Source organism: Suricata suricatta, chromosome 10, assembly GCF_006229205.1.
Source record: "Suricata suricatta isolate VVHF042 chromosome 10, meerkat_22Aug2017_6uvM2_HiC, whole genome shotgun sequence".
NCBI lineage: Eukaryota > Metazoa > Chordata > Mammalia > Carnivora > Herpestidae > Suricata > Suricata suricatta.
Window position 1 is genome coordinate 10,059,889 of NC_043709.1, and position 22,046 is coordinate 10,081,934.

At 60.2% G+C, this 22,046-nt stretch overlaps 2 long non-coding RNA genes across 3 annotated transcripts in view; one reads left to right on the top strand and one right to left on the bottom strand.

Moving 5' to 3' along the window:
• Positions 1 to 21,984, top strand: part of LOC115304407 — a 47,509-nt gene extending 25,525 nt beyond the window's left edge. Inside the window, exon 3 of the long non-coding RNA XR_003914417.1 lies at positions 21,537 to 21,984. This is a non-coding gene — a long non-coding RNA (uncharacterized LOC115304407). The remainder of the gene's footprint in view (positions 1 to 21,536) is intronic.
• On the bottom strand, positions 15,512 to 21,288 carry LOC115304406. Of its 2 annotated transcripts, none has more exons than XR_003914415.1 (3): positions 20,015 to 21,288; positions 17,989 to 18,198; positions 15,512 to 15,743 (listed from the first exon to the last, which is right to left on the bottom strand). It is a non-coding gene; the product is annotated as an uncharacterized LOC115304406 (long non-coding RNA). The 2 variants fall into 2 exon arrangements; XR_003914416.1 differs by lacking the exon at positions 20,015 to 21,288 and adding an exon at positions 19,433 to 19,545.
• Positions 21,985 to 22,046: the final 62 nt, after the last annotated feature.

Below are 22,046 nucleotides of genomic sequence, written 5' to 3' on the forward strand. Positions count from 1 at the left end.
GGAGGTAGGGCCGCAGCCTGGCCAGCGAGGGGAGGGGTGAAGAAATGAGGTCGGGCAGAGTGTGGATTTTATTCAGACGGACCTGGGACCTGCGGGGAGTCAGCAGACAGGTGAGGGTGGCTTTGGGAGGAAGGTGACAGACAGCCCCTGAAGTAAATAGTTCAGGTGTGCAGCGGGAGGCTGGTGGAGGCGGGGAGAAGGGGGCAGATCTGCCCTGGCCATTGTGGCCTGATAAACTTGTTCAGTTGGCCTCCTGGAGCTCAGGGAGGGTACAGGAGGGACGTGCATTTATTCAGAGAGTTCACCAGCATCCAGTATGAGCCAGGCATTGTGAAAGGTGCCGAGAGTTTGGGGGTGAATGACCCCGCAGTCAAGGGGGGGAAGGCAGATGAGGCTGAATGATGCCCCGGTGAGCTGGAGGGCTTCCCGTAGGAGGTGGCTTTGAATCCTGCCTGAGGAGTAGCGTTCATGAGGTGGGGGTGAGGCAGAAGGGGTCGTGGGCGTTGCAACGAGAAAGGCCGACGGGTGTGAAAAAGCCTTTGCGAGTTCCAGGGAGGGTGAGAAGCTCATACTAGGACCTGGGATCTGGGGAGGAGGATCTGGGAGTCTGGGGAGGAGGCAGGGTTTGGTGAGCTCCTTCCGGGCCAGGAGAAGGAGTCTGAGCCGTGCAGGGAGCAGGCTGGGTGCTTGGACACAGGGGTGTGTGGTGCAGAGCAGAACAGAGCTAAGGAATTGGGGAGGGGACTTCTCAGCGGCGCCCTTCAGAATGGTGGGATCAAGGCTGGAGGAGGGATCAAGGGAGGAGCCCGGGAGACCCAGTGCACACGTGTGCCTGCCTGTGCAAACAGGCAATGGGCAGTGGTTTCTCCATAGCGTCCTCCTCCATGGTGCTGGAGGCCAGACTGGCAGGGACGGGGCCAAGTCACATCACGAGGGGTCTTGAACCCTATGATAAGGACCAGGGAGGCATCACAGGCCCCCGGAGCAGGGCCTTGACCCTCCAGCCTGCTTGTGCTTTCAGGATGTTTCCTCTGGCAGCCTGGGCAGAGGACGGACGGGGGCAGGGTTGTCTGGGCAGACCCTTAGGAAATTGCACCTGCCTGGGGACCTTTCGAGGGTGGTGGCAAGGCCTGGGGTGGCCTAGCATAGGGAAGGCTCAGTGGAATCAACTGGTGGCATTTGATTAGGGCTGTCAAGGGCAAAAGAGTTCTGCTCCTCCATGGAGGTGGAAGGGAGGACCCAGCAGGTGGCTGGCACAGAGGTGGGGGAAGCCTGGCTCTTCTGGATGCCTTTGAAGACTGAAAGGGAAGGGCTGAGCCGAGGAAGGAATATCATTAATGAGCACCTACCCCCTGTGAGGCTTTCTCTCTCCCAGCGCCCCCGTGCACCCCGGCTCCACACTTAAAACAGTTGCTTGGCTCTGGGTAGGTTTTTTGAACCCCGCACCTCCCTTTCCTTGTCTGTAAAATGGGGAAACTGTTAGAAGCTGCCGCGGTGGTGTCGCTGTGAGGATTAGGTGAGCTAATCCACCTGCAGCCTCGGCCGCGTTCCATGGTTAAGTAGTTAATTGGCTGTGGTCATTACAAGCTCATTGAGCGCAGCACGCCTGCCGGGCGGCCTGGTGGCACCCAGACAGCTGAGGACTCAGCTCCGAGCAACTGTCCAAGGCCACACCGCGGGCAGGGGGATGGAGCAAGGGGCTGCATCCGCGGCGTGGGGGACCGCTTACTCGGTGCGCTTTCCTGAGTGCGCTGACCTGTAAAGTGCCCTGCCGGGATGCTCCCGGGTCCAGTGCAAGGGCGAGTGGGCAGGAGTCCACGTCTGAACCCTGGGCGAGTTGGTGCTCCCCAGGCGTGAGACCTCTGGTCAGCTGCTTGTTCCCAGAGCCTCGGTTTTCTCATCCGTTAATGGGGCCCCAGGTGCCCCATAACGTCAGTTCTCTCAGACCCCTAGAGGGCTCTTTTCCCTGCTTCTGTGCCCCTGCCTGACGAGGCTCCCTTGAGTGGACTGAGGCCAAGGTGGACACAGGAGCCGCCGTGTTGGCAGAGGCCCTAATGGTCATAACAATAATGATAAGGGGCTGGGAGGCCCTCTTGTCTCCAGTAGTAATAATGAGCACGCCTCAGCATGTGGGGCGGTGGGTGGGTGGGGGACAGAGACCAGCTGGTAATGACACATGGCGGGGGGGGGGGGGGGGGGGGGGGGGGGGGGGGGGGGGGGGGGGAAGTAGGGGCGGTGCTGGGTGATCCTGTGGCTTTTTCAATTGCCACACCTGGGCATCTCCTCTTTGCCGGGCCCCCTGCTGGCAGTGGGGACACAGAGGGGACACATTGCTGTCTTGGCCCTTGGGGAGGGAGATGGAGGCTGTTTAGGGGGACACCCCTTGGAACTGGTGACCATGGGGTTGCTGTGGAATGGTGAAATCTAGGGTTCAGGGCAGGCTTCCTGGAGGAGGTGATGGCTGAGCAGAAGACAGTGGGGGTTCACAGTGTTGGTGGCGATTGCGGGGAGAGGGTCCCTGTGCCAGCATGGAGAGGGGTGGGCGGGCCCTGTGGTGGAGCAGGAGGTGGGGAGGGCACAGTCTGCCTCCCAGAAGCTTCTCACGCCAGTAAAGGGCATGGCCTCTATCCCTGGGCCTTCAGGGAGCCTCGAAAAGAGTTTGAGCAGGAGAGGAAGCATCAGAATTGCTTTCTGGAAGACTCTTTCTGGCTGCTGTACGGAGGGGCTCCAGAAGGCCACGGTAGGCAGCTGGGCAGGCGATGATGGCAGCCAGTCCTGGGGAGGTGGGGAGGACACATGGGGGACACTTTGAGGACAGAAGTGGCAGATAATCTACCAGGGGAGAGGGGAGGGCTTGAGGGTGCTGCGGGGTCTGTGGCCTGAGCAGGCAGATGGGGGGTGGTCACCTTGACCAGGAGGAAGGAAACGGGTGGGCAGGTGGGGGCCTGTTCTGGAAGGTGACCTGGCCTGGCAAGTCTGGGGCATCCAGGGACACCTGGGAAGAGGAGGCAGCTAGATGCAGGTAGGTGGAAGACAGAGCCTGGACCAGGGGCAGGAGCGTTTCAGGGGCTGGGGCAGGAAGGGGCACTCTGGAAGGAGATGGTGCGTGACTTGGGCCTTGGGCTCCTCACGTGGTCACGTGACATGCTCTAAGGGGGCTGCCAGCTCTGACCTTGAGCAACGTCCCCCAGAGGGTCAGACGGTGGAAAGGGCGAGGTTCACTGGGGCGGGGGTCCCCATAAGCAGCAGCTTTGACCCTCGGTACGAGCGCACTGATCGAGTTAGCTTGGCCAGAGTGTACTGAGCACCTTCTGTGTGTCAGCTCCGTGTTGGGGGCTGGGACAGAGCGGGGACTCGGCCCCGCCCTGCCCCCCCCAGCACTCACGTTGGTGTGTGCGACCAGGAGGCACCCAGAAGGCCAGGGTGCTACTCCTCTTTAAGCAGCCCCCGTGCGTCCGTGACAACTCAGGTGTGTTATAGGAGAAAGTCGAGGTCGGTTACTTACAATTTGTGGGAGCGTTTCTTTAAGCGGCAGAAATCTCCAGAGGTGCGTGTTGGGTTTTCCATTTGCCTGCGTCCCCGCTCTGAGCCATGAGTTCATCTTTTTTTTCTTACTCCGCATGCCAGGCAAACAGTAGGTGCTCATTAGATGTGGAAGGTCTGGCTGGCAGGACGCAGCCCTCTGAGGGAATCCCCAGCCCCCTTGGGGGGCAGCACATCGGCAGAGGCGCCAAGCCCTCCCGGTCAATGTTAGCCTTAGTGTCTGGAGCTCAACCACCACGCCCTGACCTCTCTCTGGCTGCCTGTTGACAGCCTTGGTGACACGCTTGGTGACAGCAGGCAGCACCTCGCACCCTGCTTGTCCCTGCACTTGGAATGAGTGCCCTGCCTCTCCCCACCCAGGGTCTCTTGTCCCCAGAGCCCAGTCTGCCAGCCCAGAGCCCGTAGGCCCGCAGGTGCGTGGGTAAAGTGCCACTGCCCCGTTTGTCTCATCCGCCCCCTGACACACAGAGACACTGGGGTCCGAAAGGGAAGGGCCCAGCTCAGGTCCTTGCTGCCAAAGAGCAGGGAGAGAGATGGGGCCAGACAGGTGGGCACCGTCCCCCCCCCCCCCCCCCCCCCCCCCCCCCCCCCCCCCCCCCCCCCCCGCAGGATGCCCCAGGCAGCCGATGACCTGGGAGGATTTGAGCAGAGCTGTAGGGACGGGATGGCTCGGTTTGTTTCGGGCTCTCCCACTTCTTAGCTGTGTGCCCTTGGGCACGTGGCTTCACCACTCTGGGCCTCAGTTTCCTCCTCTCTCCAATGGGTATAATGAACAGTGCCCATCTCACAGGGCTGGGCAGATGGTTGAAGGAGTTGATCGCATAAAGGGCTTATGGGGGTTTGGCATGTAGGTAGAGCTTGGGCATGGACAGCAGGTGAGCCTTGCTGGCGAGCCGTGTGACCTGGGAGGCCGCCTTGTCTTTCCAAGCCTCGGTTTCCTCATTTGAGAAAGGGGATGGATGAGCTTTACCCTCTCATCTTGTTGGGTGGGGGAGCTGCGTCTGAGCGGTGAGGTCTATCTGGCTGACCAGGCTCCCTGGGGGCCCTGACCGCAGCCCTGTGGGTTTGCTGTCTTGACTTGACAGGGAGATTCGTTCAGGCCACAGGATTCCTGTGCTGACTGCCAGGGCTGGAGCTGCAGCGGAGAACGCACTGTGCTTGCCAGGTGGCCCCAGTGGCGCGGGAGGGACAGACACCTGTCACAGATGAGAACAGGGAGTCACCGTCGGGGGGGAGGTAGGGCTGCCTTGGAGGAAAGCCAGAGGGAGGGGCTGGAGTGGGCAGCCGGCCAGGCCTGGTGGCTGCCTTGATCTTCAGGAGGACTCACGGCTTCAGCCTGGGAGTCATGGAAGCTTCTGGAAGTGTTTTAAGAGAGGGTCTCTCCGTGGGTCCACGACAAACGGTGTTGTGAGAGGCTGTCTGGCATCTGAGCAGAGGGGAGGGAGGAACCCGGGGGACACTTGAGATGCTAGCCGGCACTTGTTGTCATCTGCCATTGGTGGCTTGGAGGGACACGTGTGTGGCCTGGACAGGTGTCAGGATGGATTGGAGGTGAGGGATGGACAAGACAGAGGGCGGAGTCCCAGCGGGATTCAGATGATGGGACTGAGCACAGAGAAGTGTGGTGACAGGCCCACAGTCACATAGCCAGTGGCTCAGGGAGCGAAGCCTCGGGCCCAGGGTCTGTAGGCAGCGGCCCTACACAGAGGCACCCGAGGGGCGGAAGGCAGGTCAGAGCCCGCAGGGGAGATGCCATTCGCCGGAGCTCAGCACGGAGAGGAGCCAGTCAGGGAGGGCTGGAGGCTCTCCGCAGGTGGGGGCTGAGCATCCCGGCTCCAGGTGGCGAGTGTGACGGTGAGGAGCTCAGGACTCTGAGTGCGGGAGAGCCAGGTTTGCAGCCGGCGTCAGCGTTTCCCGGAGAGACGGCCTTGGCTGCGCTGGCCTCAGTTTCCCCATCTGTAAAGTGGAGGTTGTTCTAAGATGGATGGGACAATGCAGGGCTTAGCATGAGGCCTGGGGGCCATGGCCCCTCTGACCTGGACCACATCATAGTCTGCCAAGCCAGCTTAGCACGGGGACAGACCTGACCCTTGAGTTGGTGGGCGGTGCCTGGATCCGAGGCCCGCTGGCTGCGAGGTGCAGGCCGAGGTGCGAGGGGAGGCTGCTGGTGGGGAAGGTGCAGGAAACCCCCAAAGGGGATGGGCTTCCGCTTGGTGGAGAACAGAGGGTTGTGTGAGCCGAGAGAGCCACATAAGTGCAGGGAGGCGACAAAGGAGTCTGAGAAGGATGGGGCGGCCTGAGCCGGGCGGCGCTTAGAGACTGTCCTCTGCCTAGTTTTACCAGGTCAGCATGCAGGAGCCCCAGAGAGGGTGACGGCCTGGCTCGAGGTCGCACAGCAGCTGGCCCTGGGAGCAGACTTGCTGGCTTGGGGGCCTGGATACCGCCCCCCCTCCTCTGTGAAGGAGGGAGGTGATCATTTGTCAGGGGAATTTAATAATGAATAAAGTCGAAGTGTCTTTAATGCAGGCAGCAGGCCCGAAGTAATAAGGGGCCCTGTATTAATTCGGAAGTTAATGAATATGCAGGTGTGTCTGAATGATTAATGGGGCTCCCAAGGCTTTGGAGAGGGGTGCACGAGCTGCTGGTGATGGAAATATGAATATTGCATACATCTGGGAAGCCGGATAAGCTGGGGACCAGGGGGGCCATTAATGCACCAGGAAGGACTCTAGTAGCCATCAAGGCTGAATTTACAGCCATTCAGGGGCAAGTATATGGTGTCCTGGCTAAGTGTGCTCATTTTTTTTACTGTGTGATCTTGAACAAGTCACTTAACCTCTCTGAGCCTCAATTTCCTCATCCGCCGAAGGGGCATGAAACTAATACCTGGTTCCTAGGTCCTTAGCACAGGGGTAGACACTGCTGCAAACACCTGATTAAAAAAATCATAGACTTTTTAGAAAGGAGGACAGAAACGGCTGAGAAAGGCCAAAGAAAGTATAACAGTAACAGTTAAATTGCCTTGAATGGGGACAGCACCTTACAGTTTGTAAGGGGGGGTGTCTCTCAAAGCTCTAACCCCGCTTTGCTCCCCGCAGCAGCTGCATGGGACAGTGGGGTTGGGTCTTAGAGAAGCTGAGGTCCATAGAGGGCCAGTCACTGCCCAAGCCACCAGCCAGCAGGTGCAGAGTCGGAGTCGAGCCTCGGCCCGGGTCGACACCCCCTTGATCATGAATCTCAGAGGGGGTGGAGGCGGAACCATCAGTGAGCAGGAGGGTCCCACGGTTTCCCTAACCAAGTACTTGTTGGGGCTGGGGTTGGGGGTCCCGCATCGCCCCTCGGAGCTTCGTTTCTCTGCCTGGCACACGGGGGTCTGTCTGCTACCCGGGGCTGGGTCGAAGCTAAGCTCTGATGACAACATGGGACAGGGGTCCCAGGCCCTGCAAACGTCACCTCGTGTTGTTGGGAACAGCTGTCCTGGGACTTCGCCTGCACTGGCCCTGTCTCGTATTGGGGGCTGTGAGTGCTTGCAGCTTGGGGTCCTTGGACACGCTCCTTGGAGTCTCTCAGCCTCAGTTTCCTCATCTTGCGAGTGTCTTCAGCATGCGGGCCTGGCACACAGTCGGTGCTGGTGTCGTGAGCTCCCTTCTGCCCTTTCCACCTGCCCCAGGCCCACGTCACAGCCCCGCACACGGGTACCCTTGTTATATGCTCCCTTGGCACCTTATTCAGCCTTTAAGCCTGTGAACATTTATTTTTTTCTAATGTTTATTTTTGAGAGAGAGACAGAGCATGTGAGAGGGGGCGAGGGCAGAGAGAGAGGGGGACAGAGGATCTGAGGTGGGCTCCGTGCCGACCTCAGTGAGCCCGATGCGGGGCTCGAACTCACAAACCGTGAGACCGTGACCTGAGCCGAAGTCGGACGCCTGACCGGTGGAGCCACCCAGGCGCCCCAGAGCCTGTGAACATTAATGGAGTGTCTCCCGGGCGGGCCCTGGGTTTACAGGCCGAGGGAGACTCACCCAGCCTGCCCCTGCCTTTGGCAAGATCATGGTCTAGGCAGAAGGCAGGTGTCATGCCATTTTCCCGGATGCAGGCTGGGATGGGGCACAGGAGCCAGAGGATGGTGTGGGCAGGGTTGGGGGACAGGTGCTCCTTTATCTGTCAGGCTTCCCCCTTGGCCTCCCACCCGCCGCTGTCTCTTAGCTGTGGGTCCTCGGCTCCCGGGGGGGGGGTACCCACAGGAAGGCTGGTGGAGCGAATGGTGGAGTGGGTGAATGGATGCCTGGTGTCTAGGCCCCTGGGCTCTAGGCCAGGGGACAGAGGAGCCACAGCCGAGCTGTCCCAGGTGTGTTCGGGGGGGCCTATATTGTGTCCTCCCCTTTCCCTTCCCGGGGGTCCGGTCTGGGCCCTGGAAGACACCCCTGGCTGGGCCGGAGAACTGTAGGTTATTGGGTAAAGAATCCGACCCGTCATGGTCCTGGTGTGTAGCCTGTGTTGACAGACGAAGAAACTGAGGCTGGATGGGGGAGGGCGCTGGGGCAGGGTTGAGGTGGGAGCCCCCACTGGGCCGTGCCCGGCGTGGCCCTGCGGTGCCCGGCCTGGCTGTGTATTTATAGTTCGTGCCGATCTATATTAACACCAGGGCCTGCAAAAGAGGCCTTTGCAGCCTCTGGATCTGAGGCTGGCTTTGAACCCCCTGGGGGCTGTGGAGTCAAGCTTACCCCCCATGGGAAGGGGGAGAATGTGGCTTCTCATCTTGCCCTTCACAGCCCTGGGGCTCATGCTGGGCCTTTTGCCTGGAGAATCTTGGCCAGCCCCGGCCTGCGCTCCAGCCACCCTTGGGCGGGTTTGAGATCTTTGTCTAGGAGGCTGTTATGCCTCGCTTCCCTCCAGCTCTGCAGGGAGATGGGGTACGCAGCACGGGCTCGAGGGCATGGGCCCCGCGGCCTTGGGCGAGCCGCCCCACTCTGAGCCTCAGTCTCCTCATCTGTGCAGTTGGGCATAATTCTCACCTGGCTTTGACGTCAGGCGCTGAGCACTCGATGCTTGTGAGCCGGGAGTCGGTGTTCACACTCCTCACGCCTCTTCTGGTCCTCGCCACAAGCGGTCCTCAGAGCCTGTAGGGACCGGAGCATCGTCTTCACCGGACTCACGAGGCCGTCGAGGCCCTAGGGGTGGCATAACTTGGCCGGGGCTGTGCTGCCTCTCGGGGCAGAATTCAGCCTCCTCTAAGTTCGAATGTTCTGGCTTCCCGGACCCCACCTCCTTCTCAGGGCCCGTGGGGTCCGTGGGGCAGGCCGGACCCCTTACCCTCCCACTTTGGTTCCCACCCCTGTTGCCATGGGGACAGATCCACTAACTCTATCCTTCTCTTACAGAGCAGAGACGACTGGCCGCCCTGAGCGCAATTCAATTCAACAGACATTTACTGAGTGCCTACTATGCGCCAGGCCTTAGGCTAGGCACTGGGGTGGGGGAGCAGAGAGAAAGATGGGGTCCCGTCCTCAGGTAGCTCTGGGCTGGGGGGCTGGAAGCAGCAAAGATACCCTGGGTTCAAATGCATCCCTGGAGAGCTGCTGTCCCTCGTCTGTGCCTCAGTTTACCTATCTATAAAATGGGGGAAGGGGGAGGCGGTAGGGGGTGGTGAAATGACCTCTAGGATCCTTCCAGGATTCCATGGGGATGGAATCAGGGGACGGGGGCAGAGCAGGGAGACCACACACCCCCTGGCACAGAGGAAATACGAAGGCTTTTTGGAGGAAGAGGCATGAGGTCTGGGCTACAGGGGCTGGGGCAGGGTGGGAATGGCACCCCGGGCTCAGGAACAGCATGAGCGAAGGCTCAGAGGACATCCACACACCTGCATAGGTTATGAAGGGGGGACATGGGGTCCGAGCTGGGTGGGGGAGGGGCCCAAGGGCTACATGTCGGGGTGTGAGCTCTACTCTGTGGGCCGCTGAGGGTGGAGAGTCAGGAACAGATGGTCCTGCTTTGTCCTGCCCCCCTTCTCCTCTCCTGTCCCCCCCTGGGGTACACGTCAGGATGTTTCCATAGAACTCGTGGCCGTGGCAGTGTCTGTACCGAGCTGGGCCCTTCGCACCGTTGGGCCCCATTGCACCCGTATAAAGTGGGCATTAATGGGCTCAGTTCACTGATGAGGACACTGAGGCTGAGAGAAGGAAGCTTCTCCCCCAATGTCATGATCGGATCCCCAGAACCCCCGCGCTTCTCTCACCGAGGAGGGTCTCCGTCCGGTGCGGTAGCTCCCATCCTAGGAGGCCCCTAAACTCTGAGGAGTGCCTGCCAAGGGCAACGCAGTCGGGTTTGGAGGTGAGGGTGGGAAGACCCCCAGATGTTGTTAGGATGGGCTTTCTCCTGAGTCTCTACTCTTGCGGCCACCCTCTGGGAAAGGGGGTGAGGCGGGGTTCCTTCCCACTTTACAGATGAGCAGGCTGAGGCCCTGGGCGCCATGTGGCTAGTCCAAGGTCAAGCTCAAGGAGGTGACAGGCCGAGCAGGGAGCTGCATCTTGTGTCATCTAGCTGAGGCTGGAGGGGGATTTCGTTTCCCTGAGGTCTAAGCAGAGGGTAACCCCTACAGCTCTCTCCAGGAAGTGGAGAAGACTGGCGTTGGAGTCATAGACCCGGGTTCAAATCCTGGTTTTGTCCTGCACGAATGGTGTGATCTTGAGCAAATCGGTAATTACTCTGAGCCTCGGTTTCCTTGTCGATAAAGGGAGAGAGCGGGCCTCCTTCACTGAGTCATTAATAGGTATTTATTGAGCACCTGCTGAGTGCCTGGCGCTGGGCTTTAATGGAGAATCTGGCCCTTCCTCCGAGAACTCGGTCCAGGAATCAAAGCAGCAGTCATGATTCTGGTTGTGATGGAAGGAACCTGGGGGCTGTGGGCACACACAGGAGGGACCCCAACAAGACCGGTTGGCTCAGCTGAGGAGGCAGAAGGGCAGGAGAGGGGAGGAGGACCCAGTGGGGGAGGGGCACCCCCGGGGGCTGGCTTCAGATGTCCGCTATTGGAATCTTCCTGGATCAGTAGGGAGCCAGTGAAGGCTTTTGAGGAGGGGAGTGCCACGCTCTGATTTATGCTTCAGGAGGCTCACCCTCTGCTGAGCGGAGGCTGGGTTGAAGGAGGCCATCAGGTTAGAGACTGAGAGACCAGTGAGGATCCTGATTGAGACTCTGGGGGAGGAAGGAGGCAGAGCAGCGCAGAGCAGTGGGGGCATGGACACAAAAGCTTTCCAGGTGTGGAGGGGCCGGGCAGCTGCAGGGTTCTGGCTGGCTCAGGCAGAAGCAGGGGAGGGGAGTGGGCGGGCAGTGGAGGGGTGCAGGAGGCGGCTGCGGTGGGAGGAGGGTGGGCATGGTCAGCACTTAGCCAATAGCAGATAACAGAAGCCTTGGGAGGGACCGGGATGCCGCGTGGGGCGGTGAGCAGGTTTGGGGGGTGCAGCGGGTCAGGGCCAGAACCCGGACCTCAGTGGAGGCCACTGTGGAGGACCCTGATGGGGAGCACCTAGGGGGTGGGAGGGGCAGAGAGGTGGCTGCCCTGCCTGGCAGGTGGGTTATCCAGGAGGGTGGCAGGAGTCCCATGTGTCAGGCCCAGGGGAGGGGCCCCGGGAGGGTCAGTTCCCTTAACTCTTTCACCAGAGAGCAGCGTCTAGTCTGTCCCCTTGCCCTCCCCAGAGAAGGAAGGTGTTTGGGAAGGAGGAAAAGGGAAAAGCACTTGCATGCCTAACTAGGCTGAAGTGAGGGAGAGGGGAAAGAGAGAGCAGGAGATGAAAAGAAATTACCATACGCCAGGATCTTGTTATTCAACCCAATTTTCAAAGGACCACAGCTGCCGCACTGAGATAATCCGTTAATTATAACAGCCATTGTGCTTTGGCAACGGGAGAGAAACCGAGGCTGGGGGAGAGGCTGAAGGTGGGGGTGGGCGCAGGCCTTTGGGGGGGCCCTGTCCCCAGATCTGTGAGGGGGACAGGGGCAGGTCCAGAGAGATGCGTTGACCTCAGGGCTGAAAGGAAGACACTGTGGGGGGGGGGGGCACTAGGCCTCCTCCGTTCCTGGCTGCTGTGTGCCAGGCACCGTGCCTCGCCCTGTGAGCCAGGCCACTGTAACCAGACTGGCGGCGGCTGACTTTATTGAGCACTTACTATGTGCCGGCCTCTGCTCTGACTGTCTGCTCACCACCCTTCAGATGGCGTGCCCTTCTAGCCTCATTTTGCAGAAAAGGACACTGAGACTTAAAGGAAAGAAGTAGCTTGCCAGGGGCACGCTGTGGGCTCAGCGGTGGTAGAGCCAGGATTTGAGCTGCCTGTGGCTCACCCTTCCAGGAGAACCTCAGGGGGGCACCGGCCTCTGTGGGATGCCCTTGAGTTTTAGGAGCAGGGAATTATAGGGAGGTACAGGACTCCAGAGCCCCAGCCTCATAATCAGGGATTCCCTCCTGCCCAGGATGACAGACCCATATTGTTAGAGGGTGACTTGGTGGCCACCCATCCTGGGCCATGCTTTCTGTGCAGCCGGCGGTCATGGGGTGCCCCCCCCGTGCATTTCTGGGGCTTTTCCAGCATGGACAGAGTTTCCTTGTTCTCTGATTCCACAGCTGCAGGCCCCTGGGGGCTCCCCCACCTGCTTCAGAAAAGCTAGTCTCAGGGCCTGGGAGAGGGACCCCCCTCAGGGCCATTGCCTGCCTCAGGGTTCTGAAGGGCCCCGCCCCTGGCTGGCTCCGGGCCCTGGGTGCTGGAGCCAGCGGGGTGGGGGGGGGGCGCTGGGCAGGAGCTGCAGGTGAGCAAATGGAGGGGAACCCGAACCCGAAGTCTGGGGAGAACAGTGGGTGCAAGGGGCCATTCCACAAACTCTGGAGCCCTTTGCTGCCGGCCCTGCCTACCATGGGGCGGGCGAAAGCTCTCCCTGGGGTGTGGCTCCGGCAGCTGAGGCCTCCAGTCCTCCCAGTGACCACAGCAGCCTTGGCCATCACAGTTGTATGGGCGAGGAATTGTGTTTGGAGCTAGTGCACTTCAAACCTTAGTCGGAGCCCCAAACCTGACCCAGCACCCCAGGTGCCATCCTTGGAGAGCCGGGGCTCCCATGGGGTGACAGGCAGATCTGGGAGATGGTCTGGGCGCCCCCTCTGTTTTGGGTCCCCCACCCTCAGTGGGCCTGCCTGTGGTGGTTGGGTGGTGGGTCAGGACAGCTTCAAGTCCTGTAGAATTGGAGACCCACAAAGACCAGGGCTCAGAAGACTTGAAGGACCAAGGAAATTGTAGATATGGAGAGAATTCTGGAGCCTCAGACTGACTATCAGAGACTCCCCAAGATGACAGATGTCTGCTCTTAGAGTGTCCCAGAGCTTGAAAACCCAGAGCCACAGAACAGGGAGGGCATGGGCCAGAGGGAGGCAGGGACCTTCACCCCAAGGCTGGGATTCTCATTGTTCCCAGGCTAAGCTTCCCTCTGTAGTTGGGCTTCCAAGCGCCAGTGCTCAGGGGTCAGCGTGCCGCCTCTGCCAGGGAGGCGGGAAGGCAGGTGGACATCAACTCTGTCCTTGTAGGGGATGCGGACCCTGGGCAGCCAGACTTCCCAGGACCTCCAGAAATGGTAATTTAAAAAGTAAAGTCTCCTGAGTTTTCCGTATTGGAAACTAATAAAGAAAAATGTTTTAAAGCACCATCCAGATGCAGCAGGGTCCCACAGCGTCCCCTGAGCCCTGGTGCCTGGGAGAGTCAAGGCCACTGTGTAGCAATTGTAAGACCTCGGTTTCCTCCTCTGTAAAGTGGGAATGATAAGGACACCGGCCGCTAAGGTTGTGCCAAGGGCTCAACGCGTTGACGTGAGAAGTGTGCAGGCCCAGCCCACAGGAGTCAGGACTGTTTCCACCTTGCCCCAAGTCGCCACCCTCCCCACTGCCAGGCTGCCTCCTGGGGGGGCCGCATTCTACAGCCACCAGGCGGCGCTGTCACCCCACCTCGGGACAGCCCCGAGGATGTCGGGAGGCAGGGACCTGTTCACCCTTTGGGGCCCTGGAGGAGGGGCAGGCGGAGGAGGCAGAGCTGGGAGGGCAGGCCTAGCCAGTGCCTGGTACATAGTAGGTGCTCCATAAATGTTTATTGAATGAATGAATGGAGGCCATGCAGGCAGAGGCAGCCGCGCGTGCGCAGGCACTGGTGAAAAGCGGGTCCAGTGGAGACTGGTGAGTAGTGCCCGGGGCTGCAGCTGAGCGGGGCCTGGGGTTTGCTGGAGCCACGGCTGAGAGGCCAGCAGGGGGAGGGTCTGCAGGGGCCAGGGGGGGGGTCTGGGCCAGGTGGGGGAGATGGGGACCTGGTGGACAGGTCAGATGGGGACACAGGGACCGAGTGAGGGAGTCAGGTTGGGGGATGGGGCAGGAAGGGGGGAATGGGGGTCAAGTGGGTATGTCAGGGGAGGGCAGGGGTCAGCTGGGGAAGGCAGGCCTCTGAATAGCCTGGAGGATTCTGGGAAAGCCAGAGGTAAACCACCCCCTTCCCCCGGGGTGGGACGAGGAGGTGAGCTTTGAACACAGGTCACCCTTGGCTTTGGGCAGGAGGATCACATGCTCCCCCAAGGGCCCGGCGGTGGGCGGGGTGGGTGCTGGGCTGCTTGGGGCTGGGGACTGGGTGGCAGGGAGTGTGGGCCGCGTCAGCCGGGCCGTCTGTGAGGAGCCGTCCACAGGACTGGTGTTGGGCCTGTCAGGTCAGCTGAGGGGTAGTTTTTCAAGAACAAAGCCTTTTTGATCAAAACCTCTCCATCTTCCTGCTTACCTCCTTCCGCTGAGGCCTGGACACGGTGCAGGTGCTAATGACGGACGCAATGCCCCTGGGAGCAGTTGGCTTCACGGGGGAGGACTTAGTGGGCAGTTGGCAGAGGGCTTTGGGGGTGGCCCCAGGAACACAGCTGTCCTCCCCTACACAGATGAGGAAACTGAGGCCTAGAGGGTAAGGTGCTGCCCTGCCCAAGGTCATGCGGTGAGTCGTGACAGCCCAAAACACGGCAGGTAGCCTGGGCCCCTCCCCCCGCCAAGGTTGGTGGGCTCTGAGAGGTGTGCTTTATACACTGAGGCTGCGCAGACCCAGTTAAACCCCCGATAACTGTCAGCCATTGCTGCTGTCAATGTGGTGTTCTTAGCTCTTCCTGGCAAGCTGGAAGTTCCCAGAAGGCGGGGCATGTCTGCTACAGTGCCGGGCACCTAGTAGGTGCCCAGTAAATACGTGCCAGTGTGTCTGGAGCGTGGGTGAGGTTGCAGCTGGCTAGACAGCGTGCCCTGCCTGCCCCCTCCCCCGCCCCCGCTGTTTCACTGTGACACAGCACAGGGTGGCATGGAGCCGGGAGCCGGTGCCGAGGTATCGAGGGGCAGAAGCCAGTTCCCCCGAGCTGTGGGGCAGCTGCATGGAAGGCTGAGCCTTACAATACATGATTAAATGGGTGTGGGTGGGGAGCCCAGCACTTGGGGTGAAGTCCATGCCCAGAGCTCCCTGAGGATGTTCAGGGCACCAGGGCTCCCTGGCAGTATGGGTGAAGGGACCCCCAGGGGACTGCCTGACATCTTGGACGAGGTGAGGACGCAAGGCTGGCACATGCCCCTGCCATTCTAACAGAAGTGTGGTTCCAAAGCAAGGGAGGCAGAGGAGCCCCTGGTGTCCATCGCCACACAGACCATGTTGGCATGATGCTGGGCTCCGGGTGGCACATTCTAGGAGGGACCTGACAGCAAGCATGACCTGGGGCAGCTGGACCCAAGAGTGGGGGGGCTTGAGACCATGGCGTAGGAAGAGCAGTGCAGGACGTGAGGCTGTTCAGCCTGCACGAGCTGATGGTAGAGGCGTGGAGATATTAGCAAATATCAGAAGGCCCTTTATGGGGGATGGGGTAATGGCCTTGTTTTCGGTGGCTCCAGATGGCACTTGGACAAATGAACAGAGGCACAAGGAGTCAGATGTGGTCTTGCGATATAGGAAGAAATTTATAACAATCGGAGCTGTGCAAGAAGGGGAGAAGCAGCTTCATACGGGTGTTGAGATCCTTGTCACTGAGGGTATGCGAGTATGGGAAAGTTACCTCTGCAGGAATTCTGGAATGTTTTGTAGTTCTAAGAGCCCAGGCAGGTCCAGGAACCTAGCTGTGTGGTCCTGGGCGGATCATGGCACCTCTCCGAGCCTCAGTTTCTGCATCTTTAAATGAGAAGCATTAGGGGTGCCTGGGGGGCTCGGTCGGTGAAGCGTCCGACTTCGGCTCAGGTCATGATCTCACAGTTTGGGAGTTCGAGCCCTGCGTCGGGCTCTGTGCTGACAGCTCGGAGCCTGGAGCCTGTTTCCGATTCTGTGTCTCCCTCTCTGCCCCTCCCCTGCTCACACTCTGTCTCTCAAAAATAAATAAACATTAAAATTTTTTTTAATGAGAAGCAAGCATGAGGGGAGTCATCAGGCTAAAAGGAAGGCTCAGCATGTTTCTGGCACCCCACGAGCACCCCATCAGTGGGACCCCTCCCTCAGATAGTTAACATCCCCATTTAGGGGAGCCGGGGAGTCTAAGATCTCCCTCTGTCCTCTGCTGCCGATCCTAGCCCCGAGCTCTTATTTGGCACCTCATATATTCTGAGCACCTGCTTCAGGTCTGACCTTGTTCCAGACATGGAGGTTAATTACAGTTGTGAATAAACTAAAGCCGGCTTTGATTTCACGATGGGGGTGGGGTGGGGGGCAGCGCAGGTGGTAATGAAGAACTAAATGATGGTTGGTATTGTTAAGCGCTCTGAAGGGACCAGAGCCAGGATCGAGTGAACAGCGAGTTATCTCAGATGTGGTGTCAGGGAAGGTGGGGTTGCGGGGAGCAGTTGTGTAGAGAGTGGGGGTAATGGCCTGTACAGACATTGGGGTGGAGCAGTCTAAGCAGTGAGGCTAGCATGTGCAAAGGACCTGAGGTAGGAGTGTGACTGGGGGAGTATGAGGAGCATCGCTGGCCTGGACTAAGTACTTCCTAATGACGGAGAAATTGAAGTCTCTCTCGGCTTGTGGACGCTTTCCTGGTAGGGAGGGAGGTACCCATACAAGGGGTAGGAAACGCACCAGGCAGCCCCTGCATGTCCAGTCCCTGCCACGGGCCCAGCTCTTTAGCAGAATTGGAGAAGGAGTTTTCTCATCTGTAAAATGAGGCTGATAGCACCAGCCACACAGAATTGATAAAAGAGTTAATGACTATAAACTGTCAGCCAAAGGGACAGTTACAACTATCGTAGGGGTGAGGAGACTGAAGCCCAGAGAGGTTAATTAATGTGCCCCAGGTCACACGGCTGAGCATTCAGTCCAGGGACCCTTTGCTGTCAACATCCATGCTTCTTACTCTCTGCACCGCAGCGGGGGCCCATTGCACCTGCAATACACCTACCAAATGGCAGTTCAGTTGTGAAGGTATAATTATCCCATTTTACAGATGAGGAACTGAGGCCCAGAGCCGCCTGCCTGTGGAACGTACCCTGGTGAGGTGGAGGCAGTGACAAGATTCAGTGTCCCGCCCCCGGAGGTGGCAGGCTTGGTCTCAGAGGGCAGACGGTTAGTAGCCCATCTCCAGGAAGCCCGGCCTGGTGCGGTCACCTGCCCTGTGAGTTCTGGCTGTGTCCCTGGGTCATGGGAGTCCGCAGTCCTCTAATCCTGGGTAATGGCATTGACACGGACAGTGATAGCGGTACTTCGGACAGCGAGAGCGGCACTTCGAGGAACCTTGGCCAGCCCGGCCAGGGGAAGAGCCCGTGCAGGGCTTAGCAGCCGCAGAGTTTTCCCCAGCAAAGCCTCATGTCCCTGCTCCTGGGAGCTGGGACACGGACCCCACCTCCCCTACCTGTTCCTGGGTCGCACTCACTGCCGTCCTGCCACCTGCCTCCCCATGGGAGCCTCCTGTTCCCAACGGTGGCTTTGTCTCCACCGCAAAGCCACCAAGTCCTGGCATCCTGGCATTTTGTGGGAGAGAGATAGAGGGCCCTCGCCTTGCATGCAGGTGGAGGAGGGAGGTTCAGAGTTGGCCAGCCCTGCTGACCCGGCACCCGTCCCCCCTGCCCCGTCCCTCAGCCAGGGGACACTTCTGCAGACCTCATCCCGGCCACCTGGTCACCCGGGCCAGGCATGTGCCCGACAGTGTGCTGTGCATCCCAAGCAGGCTCTGCCCAGTGTCCCCGGTTAGCTGAGCGGAGAGCCCATGTGCGGTGGGGGGGCAGTCCTGCCACTCCGGGTCCTGAGCCTGACCGCCACCGCTGGCACGTGAGACCCTTCCCTGAGTCCTGGGCCGGGGTTGGACTGAGCAAGAGCTCCTCATTCTAGCTCCGAAGCTCTCAGGGTCTGAATCACAGAAGCGCCCCATGCTATGTGGCCCTGGAGCCCAGAAACCAGTGGCTTGGGGGGGCGGGGTTTGCTGAGAGTGACTCACATTTTGTGGCAGTGTTGCTCTGAACTGGCCCCATGGACGCTTCAGATCTTGCTGACTCCTCTTCCTCTCCCCCTTCTAAGATGTCATCACGACCGGGGGCATCTGTAGCCAGCTAGACGGCGGGGGGGGGGGGGGGGGGGGGGGGAGCTTGTCCCGAGATCCCTCTACAGGGCTCCGCTCCCCGCTTTGCCACGTTTCTTCTCTCTGCTGCTGGGGAGAGAGAGGCCCTTAAAGCAGTGCTGTGGGGCACTTTGGGCCTGGGGCAGACCTAGTGGGGGAGGGTGGGGGTGCTGGGCGTATGGCAAGGGTCCCTCCAGCCTCAGCCCATAGCCTGCTTCCCTTCGGGCCAGGCCCCCCAGGGTTTAATGCCTCTGGTGTGGGACAGTAAAGGGCTCTGCTTCCAGTGGCTTGCCCCTCCCTCCGTGCTGGTCCCTGGCGGCATCACAGCCCCGGGTTGGGGGGTTGGGGGGGGTGGGCAGCAGTGCCCTCCATTGTCTTCCCACCGATTGGTTCCCGTCTCAGGTGCTCTCTTTCCAGCCACTTCTGTCCTCTGCCCTCCCTTTGGCACCCTCCTGTCCTTCTCAGCCCTGTCTGCAGCTCCCTCCCTCCTTCCTTTCCCTCTACCTGCCCCCCCCAAGAGTAGGGGGCAGGGCCCTGCTCCTCCTGCTAGCAGGTGTATGGTGGGGGGGGACCACTGTGATCACTGGGACCCCAGCTCCAGGTGCGAGCCAGCAGCCCCCCCACACCTTGAGTGGGTGTGGGGCCAAGCACGGTCCACAGCTCCCTCCCCGGGCTGTCCCCCTTCCCTGGCTGTGACAGGCCTCAGGGGTGGTGGGCAGGCAGCCCAGGGATGGGGACCTGAGTGGCTGACACACACAGGACAGCATGATGGGGAGCCTCCTCCCCTTTGGTCTGAGTCATGGGAAGAGAGGGGAGCTGGGCCCTGGCCCAGGCCATCCCGGAGACTGGGCAGAGCAGGAGAGAGGGCCATGGACAGGGTCACCTTGAGGGCTGGGCTGCGCAGAGCTCAGAGAGGCTGGGGTGGGGGCTTCTGTCTATCCTGGGCTGTTTGGAGTGGGAAGAGGTGGGTAAGTCCAGCCCCTGTCCTTAAGCCTGGGTGCCTTCTCCTGGACTCTTCCCATCCCCCTCGACCTCTTCACATCCCCTCAGCGTGGCCTTGGGTTTCCAGAGGCTGCAGCCAGCTCGCTCCTCCCTGACCCCCTGGGCTTGGCCGGCAGGTGCTGATGTGAGCATCTCAGATACGAAGATAGGGGTGGGAAAGGGGGGTGCTCTGTGCGGCTAAAGCTGCACCTGTGTGCACACACATGCATGTGGGACACATGTGTGCTTGAACAGACTGACACATCGGCAGGGACTTGCCTGCGTCTCCGAGATGTGCCTCCATGCACCCCTTCCCACCCCCTCTGCGCATGAGCGAGCTCACCTTCACCTAAGTGCATGCCCGTAACTGGCACAGGTGTGTGTGTGTTTGCGTGTGCACGGCTGCCTGCACATCCATCCACTTGCACACGGCTGCCGGCACCTCTGCACGGGTGTTCTGAGCTGGTGCACACCTGCATGTGTGCCTGCATGCAAATGCGGTCCCTAGACATGCCCAGGCAGGGGTGGTGCAGACAGAGGGCAGACTAGGAGACTCAGCCTCCTCCAGCACCGCCTTGCTGCCCATGGGATGAAGCCAGGGTGAGGGTGTGGGGGGGTGGGGGTTGGTGGGGGCTGAGGCCCTAAGGAGGCAGTAGCCATGCCAGCTGGGAGCTTAGGTCTCCTGATTCCAGCCCTGAGACCGTGTGGCACAGCCGAGGACAGAAGTGCTCTGTGCTGCCTGGGCACCCCTTCCTGCTTCTGACGACCTGTCCCTACCTGCCCCCCCTCCACCCCCGCGCCACTCCCAGCTGGCCAGCCCAAACTGGCCCTGCAGGGGTCCTGCAGGACCTAGAGGTCCTGAGCATCACAGGCTCGGTTGCTCCGTCTGCCTTTAACCCAAGAGGTCATTGCACGCCCCAATCACCTGCTACCTCTTGCCCAAATACTGTCTGGACTTCTTTGGGGACGGTTTCCCTCCCTGCTTCAGCTTCCTCCGTTCCAGCCCTCTGGGGCTGAGAGCTGTAAATTGGTTTTGCTTTAACAGCCAAGGTTTAATATATATATATTTTTTTTCTTTTTTTTTTTTTCCTTTCCGAAGCGCTTTCTCTCCTGGAGTTTCCCAGGAGGAAGAGGGTGAGGTATAGGTGGCTCTTGTGAACAGTCTCCGGCTTTCCTTGTCCAAATGTGGATTTCTCTGGCCCAATCTCCATGTCCCTGGCCACTGTCCAGGGCGAGGGGAGGGCACACCGCTGAGTGGGAGCCCGGAGCCACCTCTGGCTGAGAGGTCAAGTCTCCCCTGGTCTGGGGCTCAGTTTCCCCACCTGTAAAGTGAGGGGCTGTGGGCTGTGAACTCAATACCACCGACGCTGCCCCTCTGCATGTTGGGGCATGGGCAACATGGTGCACCTTACTTCTTCCGCATCCGATGGCCAGGCCTGGTCCCCACTTCACGATGGGGTCTCCCATCTGGCTCATTGAGCTGGATGGAGGGGCTCCAGGCCTCCTGCATCTTCATGCCTAGGGAACCTCGATCCTGGCCCAGGCTGCACTGCCCCTCTCTGGGCCTCTGACTCCAGCCCCAGAGGGGACACAGGGCTTTGACCACACTATCCCAGATGCCTCCGGCTTCGCCGTCGGCCCAAGGCCTTCTCACTCCAGCATCAGGGACCTCTAATGGAAAGCACTTTGGGGACGTGATATGGGGGTGTGTCTGGCTATCCCGGCTCTTGCCCTCTCTCCCTCTGTGCTGCTCCTGTCTGTAGGCTGAGTTCTCCCCATGCCCTGCCCCTGGGGGAGAGCCTGGCCTCTGTGCCCCCTGCTTGGGGGGCCCACAGCCGTGCCGCTCCGCTCCCCCTCCCCTATGCAAGCTGAGACAAGGGAATTATTTTTGGAACAAGAGCGGTTACACAACAAATGAATTATTTATCTTTGGGCATGGAGGGGAGGAGGCATTTTGCTGGGCTTCTTAATTCCTTCTTATCTGGATTGGAAGGTGCCTGCTTGTGTATATGGTCATGTGTACACGTGCCCATTTGCCAAACGTAAGACCGTCAGTGGGCACGCGGTGGTCTCCTGGCTCGTGTGAAGCAGGTGGATGAGTGTGGACAGGTGCGCTGGTGTGTGTGTGTGTGTCTGCATGTGCGCACCCAACCTGTTACCCTCCAGTCTCCCTTCTCCCTGTCCACCATCCTCAGATTCTGTCCCCTCTCCCTACTCTGTGTTACTTCTATCTCCTTCCTTCCAGACCCCTTGGTCCCCTCCTCCCTCTCTTGCCACCCGCCCCCACCCCCTTCTTTTATGTAACAGGGACCCCAGAGTGCTGCGGGTACCCAGGACCTCCCAGTGGGATGGGGTGGAGGAGGGACAGGGGCCTGTGCTGGGGCTTCGTGGGGACTGTCCCAAGCTTCCGCTGATCTGTCACCCCCACTCTCGGTGCTGCCTTTCAGGATCCAGGTGACAGATGGGTCTTTTCCTTCCTGCCCCGTCTCTCGAGCTCCCTCCTCAGAGTTTCAGTCTCCAGTCTCCCATGGGAATCGTGGGAATCATCTGAAGTTCTGAGCCCAGAACCCGAGGAGGAGGAGGAAGACGAGGAAGAGGAGGAAGAGAAATTGGAGGAGGAGGAGGAGGAGGAGGAGGGAGAGGAAGTCAAGTCTTGAGAGCCCGTGGCCTTCCCGGAAACAGGCGGTGGGGTGTGTCCCTGCCCGGTTGCAGCGCCTGGCCTCTGTTGGTAGTGCCCCCCCCCACCCCCAGAGGACCCCGGGCAGTTGGCACTGGCCGTGTCTGCTTCACCTGGGGCCCCCGTGCTGGGGGTCGCCCCCAAGATGGTGGCGGCCCCGGGGAGGACTGTGCTGCCAGGCCCCGCCTCCCGCTGCTAGGTCCCCCCACGCCCCGGCCCCTCACTCCCAGCCCGGCCTCCCGGCGAGGGGGGTCGCGGCCGGCGCCATGCTGCGCCTGGG